Source organism: Protopterus annectens, chromosome 3.part0, assembly GCF_019279795.1.
Source record: "Protopterus annectens isolate FY-2018-M chromosome 3.part0, PAN1.0, whole genome shotgun sequence".
NCBI lineage: Eukaryota > Metazoa > Chordata > Ceratodontiformes > Protopteridae > Protopterus > Protopterus annectens.
In genome coordinates, this window is record NC_056731.1 from 1,393,930,059 (window position 1) to 1,393,955,263 (window position 25,205).

Here is a 25,205-nt window from a genome sequence, read left to right on the forward strand (position 1 = left end):
GAGCCCACTGTTTGTCATTTCCCATGCATAGTGCAGTGGGTTTTGCTGCCTTGGGGCCTACTGGTTATTATGGGGTAGCCAGTATTGGGCAGAGAGTTCCTGTTGTCCCACATAGATGTCAGTTGTCTTCAGGTATCCCAGTAGCACACTCTATTCCCTTGCACACGTGCAGCAGGTCTATACATATGCTACCATAGTCTAGTAGCCCATACATTTTTGTAAAGAAGTGTGAATTACCTTGTGCCTGGAGCAGTTGAGATCACAGTGCTTCAGGGCTGACTCTGTCAGATGCACGCAGTACACAGCCAATACATGGCAAGGTACAGGTTGTGTGGTATGGCTGGAATCCTTTTTACTATGTATGTGAGTCAGAGTGATGTGTCAGTGCCTAGGATGTCACTGTATGTGCTATGCATTGCATCTTTGCCAAGGCCAGGGCATACTGGGCACACCTACATCTGCCTACAGGGACAGACTAAGGGGGTTCCTCCTCTGAGTCCCCCTGTGGCTGTGGGGACCCTGACACTGGTGGGGGCTCTGTGTCCCTTCCCTGTCATGTTCCTGCTACAGCTGTTTCCGCAGGATCATATTGTGTAGCATGGCACATACTGTGAACATGTGTTCACATGTGACTGCAGAGTATTGCAGGGCTCCACCAGATATATCGAGGCAGTGGAACTGTGACTTGAGCAGTCCAAACACATGCTCTGTGATGTTCCTGGTTTGTGTGTGTGCCTCATTATGGCATTCTTCAGTAGGTGTGTGTGCATTTCTGATGGGTGCCATCATCCACGGTTCCATTGCATAGCTAGCATCCCCCAGTAGATGGCCATATGGGATGACCCCTTGGCAAACATCTGGTACAGCTGTGATGCATGCCAGATGTGGGAGTTGTGATAACTGCCAGGGCTGCCAGCACACACATTCATGATAATGCCCTGGGCATTGCACATGACCTGGCAGTTGGAGTGATACCCCTTGAGGTTGACATAGACTCTACCCTCCTCACCAGGTGTTGCTTTGATGTCCACATGAGTGTATTCTATGGCAGTGTGCTACATGGTGGAAGAGATGCATATTGCTGGCCCTCTCCACAGGGGTATGGGGTAAATATATGTGCTCAATGGTATGTGTTTGCTTGGCAGCCAGGAACTGGTGGAGTACCCTGGATGCAGATGCCCGTGAGACCCCCATCATGTCCACAGTAGGTCTTTGAAAAGTACCTGTAGCTAGTATTCTAAGGGCTACACATACCTTTGTTTCCACTGGGATGGTATCCCCTCTGTTGGCTCTGGGTCTGAGTTGAGGGTGGCAAAGCTCGATGAGTTCTTGTAGTATGTCCCTGTCCACCCTGTAGTGCTCTACTATCTCCAGCTCATGTAGCTCCTGGAAGGTTACCCTGGGCCTGAACACTCTTCTCCTTCTCTTTCTAGGCCTATTGTCAGCATCTGCACCAGCACTGACCTCAGCCTTTAAGACATGCAGATGTAGAAGAGGGACAGCAGCCCATATAATTTTGTTAGTTAAAATTCCCAAGTGTGCACTACAATGGGCAGAATATGTGGGAAAAATCAGATTGAAGGGTGTATGCATACTTTATAGTGGTGTGTTGTAGATGCAGCCTGTGTGATTGGCTGACTATGATGCATTCCACCTGCCAGGTCTTTCACTGAAGGTTTTGAATGGCCCTGTGTCAGTGGAACAGGGCTTATCATTCATTTATATTTGATTGGCTTTCCAAGGCTATTTCCTTGTAATTTTTTTTTATTTTTTTCACTGCTAAGCACTGGGGTGCGGCATGCAAATCCACGGCACTAGTATAAACAGTGCTCAGCAGTTTAGGCACACCTCCATGCATGGGCATGCTCAGCTTAGCTTAAACCAGCTAAAACATGTGCCCCACAGCTAAACAAAGCTTAGCAGCAGTGGGCACACACCCCTGCTTAGCTGTGTGCAAACTGGTGCCACTGGACTCCAGTCCACTTAAATACAGTGTGACACACCCCCTTTTGATGTCAGCTACCTGTTCTACTAACACCAACACAATTCTGGCCCTACACAAGTTTTATCTGGGGACACAGTGGCCCATTTTTGCTATTCAGTAACCCCAGCTCATTTGCAGACAGATTCTTGCATATTCCCTGGATACTTCACTACTCCAGGGCCTACCACATTAGCAACCACTGAAACCTGCCATTGTACATTCTACATGCAGGGCACTATCATGCATTATTTTTACAAATGTCTTATTTTCAATTTTTCAACATTTTAATTTTTTTTTTGCATAATGACATGTTTGCGCATTGCTGTGCGCTGCACAAACATAATATGTATATTTAAAAAAAATATATTTTATAAGGATTTGCATTGCTTTTTGGACTCACTGGGCATAGTTTGGGCCATTTCCATCCCTACATTGCTATAGCCAACCTTCTTTTTGGGCTTTTATAGCCCCTGTTTGATTTTTACATTTCTGTACACGGTTGCTTTCCATGTAAATTTCTGAAACCAACACGCCTCCTACATGGGTAATGTTCAGCTTAATGGATCACAGATCACCCTCATTTGCATGGATTTCACCTGCTTAAGAAGTGATTTGCATTCCACGGATACTTCCGTGTCTGCACGCTCATGCAAGCCCCTCTGCTCTGTTTACTGGATCGCTCGGCTGCCATTTTCCATGTTGAGGCTGTGCCACTATGCCTACATGGAAAATCACTCTCTGTAGGATTTACTGAATCCCCCCCCCCACAATGTTTCTGCTGATATTCAATCTACTACACATATCTGTGAGCTGTAGACCAAATATCAATGCACATCAAAGTCATTGTTTTGAGCTATGGACCCAAAGTCTTAGCAAACCAGAAATCTCAGTTTGTAAGCTGTGGACCCAAAGTCAAACTACACCACAATTGCTGTTTATATAGTGTAGACTGAATGTAATATCATACCAAAGTCTTTATTTGTAAAATGTAGAATCAAAGTAACTCCAGACTTTGTGAGCTGTGAACCCCATTATTTTGCACTTTAAGTCAGGTCACAACTCCATGTAGTCCTGGTCCATGAATGTCACAATTCAGTTCAAGTCTGCTTGAATGCCTCCTATCAGATTCATGTACAGTGTCCTCAGCTGCTGAAATTCTGTCACTGTGTGCGTACATCAATGCCAAACCAGCCACCTCTCTTCAGTCATAATTAAACATATGTGTTTCTTGATAAGATAAAGTCTGCTGACTACTCTTTCATATTCACAGCTTGTGATGGAGAATGTCCCACAGATCTTCTGAACTGTACTTATGTTTGGAAACAGACATGGGTCACAGCTTTTAAGTAATCAATACACTTGTCTGGAAGCATATCAGAATGCCTCCACTTAACATGCCAAATGTACAGTTCTGCTTGCGAGCCATTAGGCTGTGGCAGGTCATTCCAGAAGATCAGGTCCAATGATCTAATATTAAATGTATGCTACTCCTGTGTTATTATTTTTGGGATGTACTGTAGGGCAAGTATAGCTCTCTGATGCAGCTGGGAAAACATATCAGTTTCTGAAATTAGGTGGTCTATAAAAGGAATGGTCACAGTTATGTGGAAATACTCTTCAGGGTTCTCTGCTACTACATTACTTCTGTGTGTCTGCACTATTGTTCTGGGTTTACTTGGCAGGACTCCTATTTTGATGCAGTTGATATGGCTTCCTGGTACCACATGGCATGAAGTTCCTCAATATTCTATTGCACATCTTTCAGGGCAGCTCATGAGAAGTTAACATAATTCATGGCCTTTACCACATCCAGGGTTGATCCTTGCAGTGAAGTACTCAAGGCTTGCAAATAATGAAGACATTTTTCTATGATAACAAGACATGCAATGAATTCAAAACTTGTGATGTTCTTTACCATGATATTTGCTTGTGTAATATGTTTACATTGAGTAGACTGCTGAGCAACTTGTTTTAAGGCATAGAGAATTGCTCGGTGTATGGAAAAAAACACTTCAAAGGCATCATGTTATTCAATCCATTTAGTGTTGTAAAAACTCCACATTTTAACTTTGCTGACATCACAGTATGCAATCTCTTCTTTTAGTATAGCTTTTCTCTTTGGAAATTATTCAAAGAATCACACAGACTCATCTGCTGCTCCCATCATATTGCAAATTAGTTGATTCTCACAGGCTGCTATTATGTATCTGTTCAGCTGATGGGATCCATAGCAAAACCACAAAGTCTTCGGATACTGTACTTCAGTCCTTGGTCCTGCACCTTTGCATTTCCCACTCATATTGCCATTCCCATCAGAACACCTACTCCTCATCTTACATGGATCAAGGGTTAGTTTTTCAAGCTGTAGCAGGATTTCTCTGCACATTTTCTAACCTGTAGTGCCACTGCTGATGTCAATGTATGTAACAAAATCTTCATGTATGACAAAGTTCTCATCCATAAAACAGAGAGCAAAATCCAGAAGCTCCATACTGTTTCTATCACGGACTTCATCCACCATTACACAGTACCACACATCAGCCTTCTTGATATCTAAAATAATTTCTTTTGAATCAGGAGTTTAATGACAGAAATCATTTCATTCTGGATAGCCGTGGATCTGTTAGTTACATTTTTATTTGCAGAATCAAAGTGCTGCTTCAAGATATCATCACCACTGTCAAGGCAGAACTCTAGTAAAGATTGAAAGTTCCCACATTTTACTGTTTTATCATTCAAGTATCTGGCATTGACATCATCCATGTGTTCTTGAAGGGGAAGGTTTTGAGTCCCACATAAAACTATGTTTTTTGTGACAGAACTTAGAATAAGGTTCTTCCTCTTTTCTTCTAAATCTTTATTACACTTCACCACAATACTTTCATCTCCATGCAGTATAACTCTCTTGAAATTGTCTGCTCTGATTGCACAGAAAACATGGATTTCATGGCCTGCTCCACCACCATCCATAGGATTGGTACCAGGCAGTTTATTAAAAAAGTGTGCATCAAAAGCAAGCATTGCTTTTTTCCAGTTCTTGTATCCAGTTGTTGCAAGTGCACTTCTTTTTCAGTTTGTAATAGTGGTGTCAGACTGCACATAAGGCAAGCAGAATGCTGTGGCAAGTGAGGCACTGTATAGTAGTCCAGGGTAATTAGCAATCCATGAAAGCTGAAACTAATGTTTCTGTTTACCATACTTCGTTGCTGGCCTCTTTTCAAAATTACATTACTGATAGCTAACTATACCATCAGAAAGTTTTTCTTGAGTTATCACATTTCTGCTTAAATAACTTGCAATGTCATACTGACAAATCATAGGTGTGTATATAGATGCAAGAACACTGACGACTGTTCCGGTTGTGGGCTTTCTGCAGGATCATACTTATTGCACATCAGTTGCTGTGACAGATAACTGCTTCTTGTTACTCAACTTCTTGACTTGCTTCTGGGAAACATCTGACAGAATCAAGAGATCCAAGTCATACAGAATGTATACACCCATTTTATGTGTAACATTACCCCTTAAAATCACTACATTCCCCTTTAGCCTGAAGGCAGCTGTATAAAACATCACAGAAAATGGTTGCATCAGTTGAATTTATTATAGTATTCAAAGCCCAGCAGCATTAGTAAGCTAAGCTGCACCACCATTGAATCAATGTACTCTTTGATGTATAACATTTATGAAGTAAAATTTCAATCTGCTGTTATACATGCATACTAAGATTATTACCCTAACATTTGATCCATGAATACTAAATCTGCAGGTAGCAGTAGCAAATTACCTCAGAAATCTGTACTATGTGATTCACTGACTATCATTTGTTTATTTGGTTATTGTTGCCCATACTGGTTACATCTAAGTGAAATGTGCATAAAACTTTACGTACCTTGTCAGAACCTTTCCTGATGGATGGAAGTATTGCATGGTCTTGGTACTTGCAATCTTTGATGAATTCATTGTTTTGATCTGAAGCAATCAGTAGTCCAGTATTGCAGTTGGTAATGAATTCCAATAATGCCTACACTGTCCTATTAAAGAAACAGGAAGAAAGATTGTTAGCCACCCTTTTCCCCTTCATTTAAAACCTTCCTCTTCACCCTCCACAGTGTCCTGCCTAGGACAAGTCCATTTTGTAATTCAAATATGACTGTTCACCACAGTCATAGTCATAGTTTTATTTATTATTCTTTAATGTGCAAGACACATTCAGAAGGAAGGGAATGATACATCAGCAAAATGTGGGGAACCTTCAAGCTCTGCTGGAGTTTTGCTTTGGCAGTGGTGATGAACCACAACTTGCAGATCAAAGATCATCTAATTGTTGTCCTTCAGTAGTCATTCTCCTGCTTCATACCTCATTTTTAAAACATCTCATGTTAAAGACATTCAAACAGAAATCAGTAAGCATTCCCTTCCTCTGCTCTCCTTTGCTCTGACTACATTGACATCTTTAGATGACCTCATTAAAACCAACAAAGTCACTCCCCACAAGACAGCATAATGTTATGCCTGCTTCCCATGCATGCAACCTGTTTCATAAGCTCCACATCAAAAGAATGCTAAAAGTATCAAACAAGCAGCAGCAAACTGTATCCATTAGTAGCTTTACAGCACACAGATTCATTGTTACACAGGCACATGTTCTGTCAAATGTTACATCAAATGGATTCTAAGCAGCAAAGCCACTGTAAAGTAAAAAGCTGGCATTTTAAGAACATATAGAATTCTAAACAAAACCACAAAGACAACAAAACAACATGTATGCAAATGTGATAAGATTAAAGACAAAAAAGCACTAAACAAGTGTCCTCACAAGGGCCTGTACCTCCCAGACCCCCTTACTTATATATACTAAGATCCTGGTCGCCCAGCTATAGGGCAGTAGGCAACACCGTATCATTTGCAATTACCAGTCCATTTCAACAGGAAGCCATTGAAAGCACTTTCATAAAGCAGTGTTTCAATGCCTGAGATTTGGCTTCAACACATTCAGCAATCAGGCATTCTGTACACATTTGTCTTTACCAGTATATGTATATATATATGTATATATATATATATATATATATATATTTACACATATATATATATATATATATATATATATATATATATATATATATATATATATATATATGAAAACTGTCTTAACATACATAGCTTAAACAAAACAAAAAAAACCCCAAAACATGCAAAGTTTGTTGTGTCCACTAAGCCTATTATAAAACCTATAAACCCTGTAAATAGTACAAAGCCTTCAAATTACTGTTTAGACATCTAATTCATTAGTGATCACCAGATACACATCCATAATTCTGCTTCAATATACCTTTTGTAAAATCCCAACAAAGAAAATTATTGTAATTCATGCCACAAGCAAGATATGTACTCTGTAAAGGATTATTTGTTACATGCCAAAACAAAACAATACAAAAACGTAAGCACTCTTTTGTGTCACTCCTATGGAATGCATTAGAACAGGATGATGTTTCCCCCTAAACTTCTCAAAAACATCTGTCATTCTCATTAATAAAATAGATTTAATGTCTATAACTGTTAAAGAATCTATTCCAACACTGATTGATTACTTGATATTAAATTTACAACATAAAGTTTCTGATAAAGGTAAACTTTCATACATACATAAAGTTATCAGACAAGAAACTTTTTACAGTGTAGATTCATACTGGAATTATTTCACTTCTGTTAATGGGGACCCACCAAATCAACAAGATAAACAATATATATTGGAATCTGCTTATAGAACTACGTCTTCCATTGTCTGGAGACTTTATACATGGAAATTTTTACATAGATCTTTTTATACACCTTTGATGATGAATAAAATAAATAATAAAGATAATCTATGTAAGAGATGTAATGTAGAAATTAATGCTGACTGGGCTCATATGTTTTATGACTGTATAAAATTGAAAGAATACTGGAAGTCAATTAATGAATTTTTGCAGGCTCTTTTACAGATAATTTCATTATTTCTAAATCTCTTATATTATTCAACACACCTGTACCTCAAAGTGTTAAAAAGGTTAAGCTTCCCTTGTTATGGTCTATTCTAGCAGTGGCTAGGAAAATAATAACTAGAAATTGGATTTCAGATACACCTCCTTCGTTCAATAAATTTAAAAATGTTATGAATATAGTGTGCCATATGGAAATAAACACAATTAGGACTAGAACAAACAGAAAAACATCTTATTTTATTGTATGGGATAATTTACAAAATTTGTTAAAAAAATTTTAATTTCAATAGCATGATATTTTAGTTTAATTAATTGATCTGATTGTAGTGGATGTCTTTGTAAATACTTTAGTTGTTTTGTTGAATATTATAATAATACCTATTTTTAATTACTTGTATAAAATTGTTATGATATTTCTCTTATATGTTAAAACAATAAACTTGTTTTGAAAAAAAAAACATCTGTCATGACACAAGAATGATGCTACACTGCAGAGACAAAAAAGTGCTTCTTTTTAGGATCTCATTTTGTGGGGTGCAGCGGATAGTCTTATCACCTCACAGCAAGAAGTTCCCCAGTTTGATTCTTAACGGGGGTGCCTTCTGTGCAGAGTCTGCATGTCCTCCCTCTGTGTGCGTAGGTTTCCTCCGGATGCTCCAGTTTCCTCCCACATTCCAAAGACATGCAGTAGGTTGATTGGACACTCTAAATTAGCCAAAGGTGTGAGTGTGCATGCAAGTGTATGTGTGGAAGAACTACTGCAGCAAGACTAGACACCCAGCAGTGTAAACCTTGGCTCCAGATGATTGTCACTGTGAAATGACACCCTGGCCCCATGTGCAAAAATAAGAAAAATGGGTTGTGGATGGATGGATGGATGGATTTTAAAATCTAATAATTATCATAGACTGTATCAGCCAAATCTCCATTCAGTCTTAAATCCACCTTAATATATATAAGCAACCTAGCAAAACATAGGAAATCCCATGAGGAGACAAGCACAAGCACATCCAGAGCATATCACACAATCTCTCCATTTACTGACAAGACAACAGAGAGAGCCTGGGACCAGGGTATAGCGTGCTGCAACTGAAAAAGCTGTGACTGGGGAAATTGTATTCAGGCAACCATGCATGCATATGTGCATATACAATACGAATGTAAGCATGCCTGTTATATTCCAAGAGCAGATATTGCAAAATCAGAAATGGGGAGGGGATGCATGCAGTGTGCTGCTTGTGCAAAGCATTGTGAAGAGGAAAAGGCATTCAGTCATATGATGAACTCCACATGAAGACTAAAGTTTACCTCTTCCTGTGACACTATTGGCATTTGATGCGCTGAATCATAAGAGGATCACAGTCACAAAGACCCCAAAGGTTGCTAATCAGAATGATCAGAGATGTAAAGTCCCTGAGCCACCAAGAGAGGCTGGAAGGTGTATCATTTTATTCAGTGTCATATAGCCTTTCAAAGGGAGATCTCTGTCTCACTTATTGTGTCATTGGAGACCTGACTGTCCTGGAGCTCTTGTTTCTCGACAAGTTCAATATCTCCACCAGTACTAAAATTAGAGACCTACATTTTTGCCAGCAGATAAATAAAATATGATGGAAGGAGAGTTTCATAATGCAGCACTTCTCAAACCTCTGTAATAAACTCCCCTGTATGTTAATCATTGTAACTCACCATCTTCCTTTAAACATAAGCTACATAACTTGGGTATCTACAGATGTACTCCTGGATTGATTGGTATAGCCTTCCTGGAAAAAAAGAGGTGCAGATCTGAAGGAGGATACTGGCAAGCTGTGAATTGTCAAATTTGCATCTGCGCAGACTTAAGCAATGGCATAATAAAATAGCGACATTTAGAAAACATCACTCCTAGCCCTCAGATGATTAAATTGGTTAGAAATACCACATAACATAGCTCTTTCTCTGCTAACTGCAATACACAGACTTCTCTATAAACCAGAAAATTGCCCAGCCCTTAACTTAATAAAATAATACTCCCCAATACAATTTTACACTCTAGAGGAAAAATCACTAATCTCTATAACCAATTTAATACTACAGGTTCTCTCTATATCCAGACAGTGTGACTAAACTACAGAAACCACATCTCACTATCATTGAAATCCATTCAGAAAGCAAACTCATTAAAAACACAACTAAAACTTGACTTATCAAATCAATAGATCTGCTTCTGTATACTTCCAGGATAAATGACACTGTTATTTTGAACTTCACATATTGTTAACCCATTTCTCTTCATTCGGAATCCTATGCCCCACAACCAGTATTCATCAATACACACATTTCTTTTAGTACATCATCCTAGCCATATAAATAGTTATGTGGCACTGCTAACTCCCTTCTCTGTACTTCTAATATAACCCTTATGGTAGCTATACATATATATTTACCTATGAACCTATTTTATACCCCATCCCTTAACCACAATATTAACATTTTCTGCCCTAGCTATTTCCTTCTCTCACCACCATTTCTTTGAATTTTTACACACTAATCACAAATTATTTATTAACTGCAAAATCAATTTGGCTGGATGAATTTGATAAGATAGTAGTTGTAGGATTTGATTTTGGGAGGACAATCTGGTATGTGGTAGCCTTGATATCTAGGAAAGAGTATCCAGATGAGCACATATGAACTCTAGGACTTGTGTGGAGGAGAGCTGTGACTCTGTATTTGAGACAAATAAAATCTTAAGGACATCAAGTGTTTTAGCTAAATGGCTTCTGAATGCCCACAACTTTCTACTTTATAGATTTTCATGGATACATTCAGGCCGATAAAGCCAAACCCCACTAGCTGTGAACATACATGTTTCAGCTTTCTTACTGACCTCAGCCCATCCATAGCTCCTTATGGTTTTCAGACCTTCTTTGGGTCCAGCTTCTTTAACTAAACAACTTACCAGCTAATAATAGGCAGTATTACAAAGTTCAAGGAATTATTCATTAGAAAAATAATTAATTATTAACAAAATAACCCTAAGATTGCTAATCTAGGATGTGCTGCAGTAAAGAAATTAATTACTATCTGTCACTTATTTTTCACATTTTCATATTCCTATTCATATTTTCATAGATGAGAGCGCTACATGTCGGAGTGTGGTGAGACATGCTATAGTGGGGGACAGGGAACTTCATTGCAAGTGTCCAGTTATATCAAGTTATACCTGATATATTACTAGCTGTTTGTTAGTAATTATGAAAATAAATAATATTTCCATATTCATATTTCCTTATGCAATTAATATTTCAAAAACCAAGTGGCTTACAAACTGTTGCATAACATCAGGTGAAACCTTAGATGTTAAGAAAACTATCTTTGATATTTTCACCGTAAGTTGCACATCTTGAAAAATATTCATTATTTATATCATTAATTATACAATTAAGCATATATTTTTCATATATTTGTAAATATCTCAATAAACAAGCATTTTTACAGGAACTTGTCATGTGAATGCTTATGTCTGGCTAACAAAAATGTTCTAACAATATATGTCTAGGTTGTACAGCTACAGTACATATATGAGAATTTGTTTGTGAAAGTTTAGCAAAAAATATAACTTGGGGTTTGTGTATATTATAATATATAGTATTTATGAAAAGGCTGTGAATGCACTATTATCATTATAAAGAATACCTCTTATTGATAGTGTTGCTATTTGTGCAGTTTTAATAGTTTTTAGTACTCTTCACAATATTTTTAATTTTATTTTTTAATGCAAGGCTATGAATGCACTATTATCAGTATAAAGAGTACTTCCTACTGATAGCATTGCTATTTGTGCAGTTTTAGTAGCGTTTAGTATTCTTTACAATATTTTTAATTTTATTTTTCAGAAAATGGTAAAGAATACAAACTGTGTGTAGGCTGCTAGAAGTGTGGCATTCCATACCACATAAGTGTTTCTGAGTTAACACTCCTAAGTCTACTTAACACCGAAACTGTGATAAGAGACCTTGGGACACAGGTGGACAGTAGTCTCTCCTTTGATAATCACATCGCCACAGTGGTCAGGAAATCATTCTATGTGGCACACCTCATCACAAAAGGTTTCTCATCCAGAAAAAAAAGAGGTCATTGTTCCCCTCTACTCATTACTCATTAGACCCATTATAGAGTACAACACCCCTTTTGGTATGTACCTCACAAGACATCTACAACAACTGGAAAGGCTGCAAAAATACCTCACAAAGAGGATTACTGGCCTCAAACAGATGCCTTACGCAGACCGTCTCAAAAAACTCCAGCTTTACTCCATCACATATCGCCTACTCAGAGGCGATCTCTGCCTAACATACAAAGCTATGTCAAACCCAGAGCTGTTGGACATGCTCCACTTAAAGAAATCCCAGTCCCTCTGAGCTACACGCCCTAGGGACCTAAAGCTTGTCACCACAATAAACAGAACATGCTGGAGGGATAGATTCCTGTCCCAGAGACTTCCCATACTCTGGAACAGACTACCTATATATGTCAAACAGAGCTCCTCATTAGCACTCTTCAAAAAAACCTTGATGATTGGGTGGGTAATAGGAAATTCACCCCGGGGATCACTTCTGTGGTTCTGCTTGACAGGGGCACAGGAAAATAATTTTCTTGGGTGGCGAAAGCCAGGGAACCTTTTTGGCTAGGCTAGTACAGGCCCTAGGGCCAATAGCCTAGTACCTACCTATGAACCTATGAACCTAAAACTAACACCAGTCATTACCGTCACATAGGACAAGACTTTGTGCTACAAATTGTGTTGATAATTTTCATAATTTAAATATATGTAATTATTACTCACTGGATTAAAGAGTGGTTGCAGATTAAAAAAGTCTTCCTTTAGCCAAATTTGTTCACTGCGGTGATTTACCAGCAAGATGACTGTGAATGCACTGATAATCGGTATGCTGATTACTTCACCACAGAAGAAACATGACCCTTACAGTAGTAGCTCCTGAAACAGTTAGTCAGACTGTGAGGATGATCAATTGTGAAGAGGAAATGACCTTACAATTCAACTGACTAAAGAAAAACACAATAGAAAATGGTAGAACATTTGCTGCTGTTTTTTTTTCTTTCTGTTTTACCATGTAGTGACCAAATATTTTATCTGTCCACCAGTTCTTTGTTTTTATAACACCAGCCATTGACAATCTTCAAGATAGGGAATAAAAGAAAAACAGAACACTGAAGAAAAACTATGTGCCTAATTGGTCTATTAATTCCAACAGAGTTGAGATCTACTTCTGAGTTAAAGAAAAAAAAAACAGCAGATTGCTGCCCTCGGAAGATACATGTGTGCTTACCCATAGCCCCTACCCTCATTTACCAGATCTACTAGAGCCACTTTAGCCTCCCCTGGGCTCTGCAATTGCTTCTCTTGAGAACTGCATGTGTGCTTACCTGTATGCATAACACCTCCTGACTGAATAACTCACCGATCATGCATCAGACAGCTGTTTGGGCCCATATGCTGCATTATACAGTAACCCTTTAGGTTAACTCCCTTCATGCAGGATGAGCAAGCTAACATCAGATGCTCATTTCTATCCTCCCCTTGTGGTCTTCCAGTGTCCATGCCTCTAACTGAATACACAGGTCTACTAGGGTGCAGGAAGGACTCTAACATTCTGTACCACAGGGCTGCTAAGCTTTCACTGCCTTTCAATACTCCATCTTCAAGTGTCAGCTGTAGCAACTTATTTTCACATTTTTACTGACTTCCGGCAAAAAAAGGCAAATATACTATTAAATCTGTGAGGCAGAGCTTCAAAACTGATGCACTAATGATACATAATCCAGAGGTATTGGACGTGTGAACTACTAAACTTTTATTTTTTGAAAATATGTTGATGCAAATCTTTAAAGATGTTTTGCACAAGGATGTAGAAACTATGGGTTTTTAGTCTTTAAAAATGTTTTTCATTAGGATGCATTATTTAAGTGTATATTCTACAAATGAACAACTTCAGATTGGTTCTGTTCCCATTCTGCTTTTCAGTCATTTGTTAACTGGGTAGGCTTGCTAAACACATCTGCCTTTTTAAAAAGTAAACTTGGGAATGCTAACTGGTTAAATGATCTTCCTCAGAGTCACACAGTATAAGATGAGACAGAGTGAAATGCAAGGATTCAGGATAATGGTCATTAATAAAACTGTAGACTGGGGCTGATGTATACCTCTGTATGGTGCTAAGAGTTCTGCGAGAAAGTACAGTACATTTCCTCAGAATGCATTGCAACTTTTGCTTCTATAATTTTGTTTTCTTCCCTAAACTACTACATACCAAGTGAGACTCCATTAATTATAATAATTACGGGATATCTAACTCTTGCACCTGTGATATTTTTCCAGAGGCTGTACAATCTTTGATTAGATGATATTTGCTTGGGGTACAAGGGACAAAGGCATTTAGCCTTCTGATGTGCTAGATGGCATAAGGTATCAGGGCTTGCCAGTCACATTCTCAGACTGAATTGTTTTAATCCCACTCAGTGAAATAGGTGTTATGACTAGACACCCCCAGGATTCAATAAAATCTGTGTAGGCTCCATGAAGAGCCTACATGGAATGTACCTGTGTACAGTAGGTTCCTCCTTAGTAGCACACCAAACATATTAATTGTGGCATGCTGCCAAGGGAGAGCACAGTAATATGGATTTTGAATCTATGTAAGCAACACTTGAGAGGCTGTGCCATACTTGTGGACTGTCCAGAAAACTTCAGGACAATTTGTAAGTACAGCACAATACCTTTTGGCCCATTAACCTGGACCAAAAGGTGAACAGATATTACTTCATAAAATTGCAATTTTAAATTATTTTTTACAAGTGTATGTGCTTGTTTTTTGTGGTGGGGCACATTGCTAAGCTATGCTTAATGTTGCTCACATATACAGTAGGCATGTGCTAGACATCTAAAAATAGAAACCAGATGTATTCAATTTTAATTAATGTTTTTTTTTTCCATGTGCTTGTTTGCGTGATGTGCCAGGTTTTTTAGCTATGCTTAGCTGCTCTTATATATACACAGCAGACATCCACTAGACATCTAAAAATAGAAACCGCATGTATTCAATTGTTGTAGTTCTGTGGTGCTTCGCTGCACACAGTGAAGCTGTGCTACATTTACAGGCACTTTTGTAGTATATGAGAAGATATACAAGTTCCCTTCATTATCCCAATGGCTAGATAGGTTGAGTCATGACCTACAGTGTAGTAGGTCCTGGGTTTAAGTCCTGATTCCCATTTGCACATTACTAAGCTGCGCTTATACATGATTTGTGAGAGTTTGCGTGATGCTGAGTGGCATGGCGCTTTTTTGACAGTTACAGCATGATGTGCAAGGGTGGGAATACAGTCTATTTAAAGGCCAACAGGCAGGAATTTAACATCATTATACCTGGTGCTGTTGGTGAAGGAGTGTGCTTTCTTGTGCAGAAGTGGGGAGTGCAGGAGTCCAGAGTTTTTGTTGAACCCCTGGTTAAGAATTATGAACCCCGGCTGCTGTAGGGTGACTACCAGGACTCAGAGTGTAAGTCTGAGGCCTGAAATCAGTTGACCAGGATACTTACCAGTGCTACTGATATCCCCCACACTGGTGACCAGTGTTGTCACCACTACAATGACCTGAGGCATAGGAAGAGGGGAACCCTGGACACCTGGGTCCAAGAAGCTAGGGCTGGGCAAACCCCACAGATATGGAAGTAGGTTTGTCAGTAATTTATAAATATACAAGCTGAATCTGTGCAAAACTGGTATGCATAATGGTTTGCTTCTCTTAACACAGCTGCAAAAGAGAGGACTCACAATATCCAGTCCCATGCAGGGCGCCTGGCCATGATGAGGTAATCATGTGGTAATTAGGAAAACATCAAAGTTATAACTTAATGCATAACATAATTATACAATAAATTAATTAGAGTTTGCAGTCTTAACAGTCAGGTATTACATACATGAGACATCTTACATATTCATTAATGTGTCACTGCCTACCTGAAATGGTAAAGCAAGTAAAAGCAAGTAAGCATGCAGAACTGTGTAGTATAGCTTCCAAACATCAGTTAATGTTGGGGTCTACCCAGATTATGAGTCACTGTTCTGGTCTGCTCATTATCTGAAATATGCTGTATGTTGCACTCACTAAGTGAACAGGGTATATAGGTTAGTTAGCAGAAGTCCTACACAGCCACCCATGGTCTACATGCCAGAGTTGAAGCAACATTAATCAATACATTTTAAAGGGCGATGGTGCTATGATAAGTAATGTTTTCAAATAGTGTTCACTATTCCTGCTTTCACTGCATGTGTGTTCTACTCTGACACCAGTCAAGTGTTACATGTAACCGAATAAAGAATGCAGCAAAAAATGTCAGAAATAAATGCAGTGTAATACCCAGAGTAAGGTTCAAGCCTGTGTTCTGCTCATTTTGTCTGAAATAATGCTCTATATTCCACTCAGTCAATGAGCATGGTATATGGGTAAGTTAACTGAAGTCCTGGACAGCTATCCATGTGTCTAAATGTCAGAGTTTAGGCAACATTATCAATAAAGTTTAAAAGGAGATGGTGCTTTGATAACTACTCTTTTTTTAAAAAAGTGTTCACTATTCCTGCATTCACGGCACGTGTATTCTAATCTGACACCAGTCAACTGTTAAATGTAAATAAATAAAGAATGCAAGAACAAATGTCTGAAATAAACGTAGTGCAATGCCCAGAGTAAAGTTCAAGCCTATGTTCTGTTCATTTTGTCAGAAATAATGCTGTATATATCACCTAGCCAATGAACACGGTATATGGGTAAGTTAACTGAAGTCCTAGACAGCTAGCCATGTGTCTAAATGCCAGATTTTAAGAAATATTATCAATAAAGTTTAAAATGAGATTGTGTTTTGATAAGTCTTCTTCTTCTTCCGGCTTTTCCCGGTTAGGGGTCACCGCAGCGGATCATCTGTCTGCTTATGATTGGCAGTGGAGTTTTACAGTGTTGAGTTGCCAGCCCGGCGCCCAACCTTCCACAGAAGGCACACACACGCTCACACTCACACCTAGGGCCAATTTAGAGTGTCCAATCCACCTACTGCATGTCTTTGGGATGTGGGAGGAAACCGGAGCACCCGGAGGAAACCCACATGACCACAGGGAGGACATGCAGACTCCGCACAGAAGGCACCCCAGCCGAGAATTGAACCAGAGAACCTCTTGCTGTGAGACAGCAACGCTAACCGCTGCACCACCATGGCCGCCCCAGATTGTGTTTTGATAAGTAATCTTTTCAAATAGGTGTTCATTATTCTTGTGTTCACTGCATGTGTGTTATAATCTAACACTAGTGTCCAATCCACCTACTGCATGTCTTTGGGATGTGGGAGGAAACCGGAGCACCCGGAGGAAACCCACATGACCACAGGGAGGACATGCAGACTCCGCACAGAAGGCACCCCAGCCGAGAATTGAACCAGAGAACCTCTTGCTGTGAGACAGCAACGCTAACCGCTGCACCACCATGGCCGCCCCAGATTGTGTTTTGATAAGTAATCTTTTCAAATAGGTGTTCATTATTCTTGTATTCACTGCATGTGTGTTCTAATCTAACACCAGTCAACGGTTACATATTGACTAATAAATAATGCAGCAACAAATTCCATAAATTAATGTAGTCCAATACCAGATTAAGTGTCAAGCTTCAGTTCTGATAATTGTCCCTGAAATATGATGTAGATAGTTCTTAGTAAATGAACGGGGTATACGGTTTGGTTAACAGACATCCCACACAGCCATACATGTGTGTAACTGCCAGATTTCATGTGACATTAAGCATTACAGTGTAAAAGGAAGATGGTGCTTTGATAGCTGTTTTCAAATAAAGTGCTCATTACTCATGTGGTCACTGCTGTTTTCAATCTGATACCAGACACAGCTATGCATGTGTATAAATGTACACTTTCACACAAAATGTTGCAATAAAAGTCCTAAAGGAGATGGTGTTTTAAGAATTCATTATATTCAAAAAAAGTGTACATTCCTGTAGTCACTGCTTTTAGGTTCTAATCCCATGGCAGCCAAATGAGAAATGACCAGCTGTCTAGTGTAATTAGTGTACGCAAACATACCTCTCAACTGTCACAATATTTGCAGAATGTAATCACTATTCCCCATATGTCTGGTCCTTGATTAGCAGATACATGACATTACTTGGAATGCAAATTTATTGGCAAATCCATTATCAGAACACCTTGCTACTAATGTATGAGCACACTATGTAAAAATGTTCCCTGTAGTTGTGCCTTTGCACCACCATTTGGTAGGGCTTGGCCCATACTGTCCCATGCTAACAGGTTGAGAGCTATGTATGTGCAACATCATCTATATAATATTTGCAATCACTGTACTCACAACTGAAATCTTAGATACGTCCAAGTATGTAGTAGTAGTCTGTGTAGTAATATTACTGGCAAAGTTACTGATGTTTTCTTTCCTCTCTCACCCCATCCCTTCTCTTCTTTAATTTATGAATTATATTTACTATTATGATTTGATATTAATATATTATTTGTAACTACCTCTTATGTTGGTCTTATGTATAATTTCATATTGCTTTGCTGTTAATATACTTTCATTTACGTTATTTATTGTGTTCCTTGTTATATTCCTTTCTATTTCTATCAATTAATCATTATTATCTTCTGTTATGTTAATACTAACATTTGTTTGGTTATGTTTATTTTTACCTTATGTTTATATTTAATGTACTACAGCACAACAAGGTAGGTCGGTTCCAGGCGATCCACCTGCCTTGGCTCCCTCGGCCATGGTACCGAGGCCCAGAACATCTGGGCTGCAGCCTGGTGGCGGCCCATCTGCTGCCCCTGCACTACCACCTAGGCCATCGGGTAGATCTGCCCCACAGGCTGGGGTTGGTCTCCCCTCTGGGAGTGGAAGTGGAGGGGGTGATTATGTCACTTGTGAGGAACTGCCAGGCATGGTGCGTGGGCTGCTGTGAAGAACTCTTGGACAGCATGCTGTCCATCTTAATGGGGCAGCCTCACCTTGCACTCCGGTGTCAACCACTGTGTCCACAGGAGCAGTGAAGGTACAGTGGTGACAGTCCCATGGGTAAAAACTTGAGTCACACTGCTACTATGTCTGACGTCCATGGAACTGGGATTCCAAAATACCCTCCCCAACCAAGGTGTTCACCACCCTCTTGTGTCACACACCAACTCTGTCTGCTGTCTTGTCTGTCTGCAAAAGCTTCCTCACCTTCCGAACTTACCTCCATCACATGTACCTTTGTCACTTCCCAACATTACACTCTCATTTTTAAAAAAAAAAATGGGCACCTGCCCTCCCCAAAAAAATATTGTCCCATACATAGCTCTCAATTTCGCACACATGTCCACTGGACACACTTAATTTGGTACAATTGGCTTGACAACACACTTATGTTGTCCTCACCCCTCTCTCTGGGGGTGGCAGTCCAAAGTCAGCTAAATAATCTGTTAAAGTCAACAGTTGTTGCTGTACAAGAAATGGATAGCTATGGCTCTTTCCTACACCCTTCCTGCACATATCTGCCTGCCTTTCACTATGATTTTCCCCTGCTTGCACTCCATTTCACCACTATCCTTTTTCCCCATTTTTCATTTCTTTAAAAGGCTTTTTGCACGATGCTGTGCATCGTGCAGCGTCGCTAAGCTAAATGACGTTATATGTGTGAAATAATATTAATCACGTGCAAAAAGTACACCTGCTCCCTATTTTGAACAACAGACCATCGCACCTGCAGACCAGTACATCAACCCACCATGCCACACAGTTTTTAATTAACACAGCTGTTTTAAGCAAAACATAATAACTGGGAACTTCCCATCATTAAGCGTGTTTAAGCAATGCTGCACATTCCACCGCATCGTGCAAATTTGATAAAAGAGTAATAGAAAAATGGGAATGTAACTTAAACTCCGGTACATGAATACAGCACTATAAATCCAGACACATAATAATGGATGTAACTGAGGTCTCTAACAGCAGATAATGGTGCAATTACATCTGCAACATTTAAAAATACATTTGCTAAAACATTAGTGGAAAAATAGGTGTTTAAATGGGACTTTGGTGGAGAAATACATCCCTATAAAGCCATACATAGAATAATGGATGTAAATGAGGTATGTTACAGCATGTAAGCGTGCAATTATATATTGAAGAATACACCTGCTGCAACAGTGACTCAGTTGCTCAGTCTGTTAACTGCTTTGAAAACATTAATCTTTGGTACACATGGTCTTGGGTTCAAATCCAGTGGTGTCTAGCTTTTCAAATATATGTATGCGTACATCACCATTGTGAATTCTGATATGAATGACTGTCTCATCACCTATCTATCCACCTAAAGCATGTCAGATGGACTGTCTGCTTTTCAATGACGGAAGTCAAAGGCCTGCAGATAAAAACACAGTTAACATATTTCTATTACAACACTAGAAAGTGCATAGAGTGTCAGGTCATGTATTACTATGCATTCACAGAGGATTTTAATTTATGTAATTCAAAGGAGGCCCAGTAATATTGGACTGCAGCACACAATCATTTGCTACTGATATTACAGATTAGTACAGCTGCACAAGTAACATACACATATCGAGGGCGTGCTAGCAACAAGGTTTGCCAGCACACATATTCCAGAAGACTACCATAACATAACACATGGCTTGACAGTTGTCCAAATGGTTGACATAATGGTAAATGTACCCCTTACCTTGTTCAAGGACACAGCAAACATGTTGCCTTTTACTCTGTTAATGATACCTATGGCTAACATACTTACCATAAACACATACCTCAATTTCCTGTGGGATGGATTCCCTCAATCAGGCTCTGGCTGTACACCAAGGCTGTCACAGGTCATACAGTTCCTCACAAGTGTTGTTGCCCTCCACCTTCTGCAGCCTCTCTCACTATGCTTATTGTCTGCAGCAGCAGCAACTGCAGCCTATACTACACACATGTTTATGTAATAAGTATCTACTACAAACATCCTCTCTGTGCTGATGTAGCATCTCTACCCCAGTATTTCCACCCCATCATATGAGAAAGGAGATGGTTTCTACATTAAAGCCTTATATCTCCTTCAATAGTTGCATGGGATTCCCTGACTACACTGAAAATCACCGGTGTATTCTTCAATTAGCATTCCTGAACCACAGAATGGTTCAAAGGCAATCATCTGCTAATGAAAGCCATCTTAAAAAGGCAAACTCCTAGCTAGGGAAACCATTGTGTATGAGAGTTACTTTCTATGGTGAACCCGTTCTCACAACACGTATATATCTGTATGTTTCAAAAGAGGAGTATTATACTCCATCAGGTATGTAACCATTTTGTTTTCAACATGATGCATATGTTTTAATATAATTAGGGGGAATTATTACATTAGTAAGCCTTTCTTAGAACTGTACAAGTGATATGCCATTGATCTGCAGCTGTGTAACACCTACAGAGGATGTAGACCATAGCAAGGGTTTAATACTATTGTGATGGAACATCTGGTTGGAGTTGAGTGTCAGACTCATGGACGTAGGTCACCAACTACATCTGCTGAGAGTCCACGTGGCAGTGCTCATTCATGCTCCTGTAGTGGCAGTACATCCAGCGCTCCAGTGGGGAGTGTGCTGTACACACCAAGATGTGGCAGGACATGGGCTTGTGGTCCTGGGCAGTCCCGTGGAGGACACAGTCCCAGCAGACAGCAGTCACCCTCAGGTAGTAGCTCAGCATCTGACCTTGGGCATGGAGGTACCATGCAACTCCTGGCAGAGCCAGTTCTCATGTTTGGGGGCAAAGATGATAAACTGTCAGCTCTACCATCCGCAGCTCAAAGCTGTCCAACATACATTCACATACGGTTAGCACTGAGCTTGGCTGTGTTCACGCAGACACTCACACACCACTGTCACATTAAGGTCACCTACAGACACACACCACATTTACATGGTCCATCTTGCTTGCTCCCCTATCTGGCTCACACACGCTTGCCAACTTATTGGGTCAGCCTAGGCCTCCTGCACCTGATACAACACCCTGTGCAAGTGATGATACCTGTGCCACATCCCTGTCATCATTGTCATCATTGCAGGGAAATGAAGCTATGTGCCTGATGCACAGAGTGACTATCTAAATCAATATGTATTTGTTTCATCCACTGTTGCCTTTGACATGCTACTTATACTAGTCAGTCTCACAGTTTGAATGCTGCCATTTGTAATGCGTAAACCATATTATGTTGTGTATGTTACTGTGGATGCTGTTGTAATGGCTGTGGAGTCACACAATGAAAGGTGTCTCATGGCACTGTTAACGTTTCACATTCAGGATTGTGTAGGACACACCTATGGGCTCACATCTACAATAAACCTATCAACATCAGAGCACAGGATGGAATGACAGTGCAGACGAAAAATGTCATCAGAAAGCTAAAACAGTACAGTTGCATGGCTCCATGGGTTCATATGTGTATAACAGACTAACAAAAACAAGGGCCCCTTTCACCCTAGCCATGCATTCCTAAACTCTGACAAGGTCTGATACCCTTGATAAGTGTAAGAAGGGTTTTGGGAGCTGATACATGCACAAGCTGGGGCATGCAAGGTGAACCATCCACAGTTTCCTTGTGTCCATTAGAGACTTTGTCCTAAAGCAGTTATAACTGTTGTGTTCCCCATCCTGTCATGTAATTTGCACATGATTTGCATTAGGGTGGAACTATGCTTCACATGTACTGGGAACCTGTTACATATTGGGTGTAGTGTCTGGGCTACAAACTTGTTTGTCCAGCATGTCCTGTTTATACCACAGTCAAGTTGTAGGTGTGTAGGAGTGGTAATTCTCATGCTAATCCTTTCTTGGCTGTGCAAGAGGTACACAGTGGGGTCTGACACCTCCCTGCATGGCAGGCATACACCTCCCTTCCAAAGCATGTTGGAGAAAGAATCCACAGTCACGGGCTTGACGTGGTCTTCATAGGATATGGACATATTATGTACGCTGTGTATCAGTTTACTGTGGAATCCCTGTGGATGTGACATTTGTTAGATGTGCCTGGTTAGTTAAATACCAAAAGTGGCATTGCACTCAATGGTTGGTGTGATGAATGCCGTATACAGTGGAACAAAGACTGTCTTGGATTTACATACCATACCTTTGTTTATAGGTTGCGTTACATAGAATGCATCCCCAAATATTACCAACCCATGACAGTCACAGGCTAGATTACTATGTATGCGTCTGTAAGTCCCTGACTACCGGGACAACTGTTGGAGGTGTGCAGTAAACACATTAGTTACCAGGGATGGATGACTTCCCAAGCGATAGTATTGTGCATTCCTTGGCATTTACTGTTAGTCCATGGCTCTGACAACAACTAAATGTCTGTGCCAGCCCATCCTGGATAACTGTTGAGTCAGTGTGGGATTCAATGACAGCTCCTAATTTGCAATCTTCTGCAAATTTAATCAGTCAGAGGCCAATGACAGTGGCTGTGACTGCAGAGAAGTAAATGCCTAGAAGGAGCACATCCTACCTCACAGACACATAAGTAAACACCAGACACCTTAGAAACCCAAATGCAAGCTTGCTACACATAATCATACATCTGCAGAATACTGTACACATAATAGCTCACACATCACTGTCTCACTGGTGAAACTCCTAAGGTAAAGCACACAATCAAATATATTACTCAAGGTGATTACATCATGAAAAACATTGATGTGCCTCTCACCACCTTACATAAGGGAAAGGTCACAGTCAACTTTCTGTGAGGTGCCAGGATATGCCATATCACACATGCACTGAAGTCTGTCAACATCAGGTATTGTTATGACTACGACATAGTTCCTGTTGGTGTGTACAACTTGAGACATACCTCTCTGGACTGCATGCAGAACATGACTGGGCTGACAAACTATGTGTCTCGCACAGGTATGCTCTTGGTCTTGAGCTGCATTTTATCGTCACCTAGGATGATGGCTCCACACAAACGGAAAATGACTGACATCAATAATTGTCGTATTGTGTAGTGTCAGTGTATTGGGGATCCATTATCTGTCAGCCTGGGATTACCTGCTCGACAGACCTCAATGCTTTGCCAGAGATGGTCTTTATCTGTCACCCCTGGAATTTTGGCAACTGTCCAATTTTGCCACCCCCCATAGAGCGCCTCATAGGTGGTGTCACAAGGAAAAACTTTCCAATGAGAAGATGCCATCTACAAACAACATCATGATTATGTTGCAAAACGCTAGGAATGCCACCACTAAACTCCACTCACTGGAAGCTGTACCCACTTTGGAAGACGCAGATATTTGTGCAGTCACAGACAGCTGGGTCAAGGCTGTGGACAACACCACAGCCATACCATGCTACACCTCCTTCCACACATTCAGACCTCAAACTTAAAGTGCGCAAAGTAATGGAGGTGGTGTATCCATACTCATTAAGTATAGATACACATCCAGATTGGTTAGACAGTATGATTTCCTGGAGAAACTGCAGGTGCTACTATGTATAGGGCACCTAATCAAGCCACTGCCAGCTACAGGAGCAACTCTGTAAATCAGAACACCCAGTGTGCTTAAATGGATCTACTTGAGTCTATCAAGATTCATCAAAACAAGATGGTTATGGTTGACTTTAACTACCCACCAACAAGGTAGATTACCATGCTCAAACTCACTTGCTCAGAGATTAGTTGACTTCCTTAACTACAATGCTCTGGACCAGTGGATTGATATCCACACAAGGGGAGACCATGTTCTGGATTGGGTGCTTACCAATATGGGTGACCACTGCAGATCCTCCACTGTGAGGTCCTCCCTGGTGAGATCTGACCACAAATTGGTCTCATTCAAAGTATCACACCTGACAACCCCCCATAGCATATAAAGTAATGAAGTTCAGCAAAGCAGATTATAACCTACTATGGGATGGTATGAATAGCTTGACTGCACCACCCCTCTCAGATGGAACAGGCGACTATGCTGAGCTCTACAGCAATGCTTTATACAAGCACATGTACAACTGCATTGACTCGCTTGTACCTGACAGGGGAAAAAACAAGCTCCTCATGGCACAGCAAACCTGCCTTATGGACAGCTGTCATTAGCAGACTTTACAATAAGAGGTAGACATTTGTGTCTCACATT

The 25,205-nt window shown here is 40.1% G+C and overlaps 1 long non-coding RNA gene across 1 annotated transcript in view; it reads right to left on the reverse strand.

Moving 5' to 3' along the window:
• LOC122797306 overlaps window positions 1-25,205 on the reverse strand; it is a 248,889-nt gene that overhangs the window by 221,065 nt on the left and 2,619 nt on the right. The window contains exon 2 of the long non-coding RNA XR_006364063.1: window positions 5,877-6,018. This is a non-coding gene — a long non-coding RNA (uncharacterized LOC122797306). The remainder of the gene's footprint in view (window positions 1-5,876; window positions 6,019-25,205) is intronic.